The 2,632-nt window shown below is 29.0% G+C and overlaps 1 non-coding gene across 1 annotated transcript; it reads left to right on the top strand.

Annotated features, from left to right (window-relative positions):
- The first annotated feature begins 1,130 nt into the window (after positions 1–1,130).
- Positions 1,131–1,262, top strand: LOC114104697 (small nucleolar RNA SNORA72). The gene has a single exon (XR_003584871.1). It is a non-coding gene; the product is annotated as a small nucleolar RNA SNORA72 (small nucleolar RNA).
- The last annotated feature ends 1,370 nt before the right edge of the window (positions 1,263–2,632 follow it).

The raw sequence follows: 2,632 nt of genomic DNA, 5'->3' as shown, positions 1-2,632 counted from the left end.
ATTTTACACTAAAAACTGTAAGATAGACACAAAAAAGGAGGTTATATAATGATAAAGGAGTAAATTTACCAAGAAGATATAATGATTATAAACATATATGTGCACTCATAGTAACATACAAATATATAAAGCATACGTTAATAGATCTGGATGGAACAATAGATTGCAATGCCGTAATAGTAGGGAACTTTAATACCTCACCTTTAGGAATGGACAGAACATTAAGATGTAAAACTGATAAGGAATCGTTGCACTTTAACAACAACTTTAGACCAAATGGATGTAATAGACAATTATAGAACATTCCATCCAATAACAAAATTTTTTCAAGCATTCAAGAAATATTTTCCCAGATAAAATTATGTGTCAGACCACAAAATAAGTCTTAGCAAATTTAAGAAAATCAAAATCATATTAAATATCTTTTCTGACCACAATGATATAAAACTAGAAATCCATAATCAGAACAAATTGGAAAATTCACAAATACATGCAAATTAAATAACATGCCCCTGAACACCAATGGGTCAATGAAAAAATTAAAAAGAAAATTAAATTAAAAAAATATCTTGAGACAAAAAAAATGAATACACAATGGATTAAATTATCAAAACTTGTGGGATGCAGCAAAATCAGTTATAAGAGAAAAGTTTATAATAATAAATGCCTACATAAAAAGGAAGATCTTTAACAAAAATTTAATCCTCAAGGACTTAGAAAAACAATAAATTAAGCCCAAAGTTAGCAGGAGGAAGAAAATAAAAAATTTTCTTTCTGAACAGAAATAAATAGAGACTAGAAAACAATATAAAAATCAACAAAGAGTTGGTTATTTGGAATGACAAACAAAATAGCTAAAACTTTAACTTGTCTAAGAAGAAAAGAACAGAGACTCAACTAAATAAAATGAGAAATAAGAAATATTGCAACTGAAACCACAGGAATACAGCTGTAAGATCATAGACCAGTATGAACAACAGATTTTATAACCTAGAAGAAATGGATAAATTCCTAGATACACACATCACCAACACTACATCATGAAGAAATTGAAAATCTGAACAGACCAGTAATGAGTCAGGAAAATTTGAATTAGTAATAAAACATCTCCTATCAAAGAAAAGCATGGGCTGTGAATATTTTTCCTGTTCTGATTTTGTGATAATCAGAACAGGCTAGACATACACCATATTGAGACCATGCATTTGTCCCAAGACCTAGTTCTTTTCCTATGTGTGGTTTTATAAATGCTGGCAATAAACCAAGTCAGCTTATATTTGATCAACTTTAAAAAAAATAACATTACAGCTGGTACAATAACTTGTAAGTTATCAGTGCTAATTTGCAGACTTGTCTAAGGAATGCATAATAAACCCATGCATATGCTCAACTAATTTTTGCTAAAGTTTCCAAGAATACACAATGGCAAAAGGAGTCTCATTAATAAATGATGTGGAGGACACTGTATGTCCACAGACACAGGAATAAATGACACTCTTATTTCATATACAAAATATAAATTTCCCTACAACCAAAGTAGGGAAATTTTGTGACTACCAGTTGCCATTAAATAAATTGTAAAATTATTATATTTTTATTTTCTAGAAAAAAAAATAATAGTTAATCACAGAATCTGATGACTTCACTTCTGGATTCTACCAAATCTTTATAGGACAAGTATTCAAACTTCTCAAGCTCTTCCAAAAAAATCAAAGAGGAAATACTTCCAAACATTGTTTAGGAGGCTAGGATATACTTGATATCAAAGTCAGACAAGAATATTATAAGACAATAAAATTATGGTCCAGTATTTCTAATGAACATAAATAAAAAATCCCCAACTATCAATCTGAACTACACAAAATATTAAAAAATAATTCACCAAGATCAAGTGGAATTTATCCTTGGTATGCAAAGATGATTCAACATATGCAAACTAATAAATTTTATATAGAAGAAATGTATCTTAACATGATAAAATCTGTATTTATGATTGTATTTAATGGGGAAAAATTAAAAGCCTTTCTTCTCATACTTGCAACAAGACAAAGATGCACACTCACCACTTTTATTAACCATAGGGTGGGAAGTCCTTGCCAGAAAAGAAAGAAAAAGTAAGTGTTGCTGTTTGCTGATGACATGACCTTATATTTAGAAAATCCTTGAGGATCCTCAAAAATCTCTTAGAAACTGATAATGAATACATAAAAGTTACAGGATAAAAATTAAAAATAAAAAAAATCAGAAGCATTTCAATATGCTAACAATTGGCTATTTGAAAAGAAATCAAGAGAGTGGTCTCATTTATATATAGCTACAAAAATACTTAGGGATAAATTTAATCAAGGAGGTGACAGACCAGAAAACTGTATACATTGGTGAAAGAAACTGAAGAAGACAGAAAAAAATGAAACAATATTCCATGTTTGTCCAACAGAAGAATTCATATTGTTAAAATTTCTGTACTGCCTGAAGCAATCTACAAACTTAATGAAATCCTTATAAAAATACCAATGTTATTTTTCATAGAAATAGATAACCAATCTTAAAATTCATGTGGATCCACAAAAAAAGCTCAAATAGACAAAGTAATCATATACAAAAAAGAGTAAACTTGGTGGCATCAGATAAC

This window comes from Marmota flaviventris, chromosome 7 (genome assembly GCF_047511675.1).
Source record: "Marmota flaviventris isolate mMarFla1 chromosome 7, mMarFla1.hap1, whole genome shotgun sequence".
NCBI lineage: Eukaryota > Metazoa > Chordata > Mammalia > Rodentia > Sciuridae > Marmota > Marmota flaviventris.
Note: the sequence above shows the minus strand (reverse complement) of the source record. Positions and strands in the feature narration are given on the sequence as shown.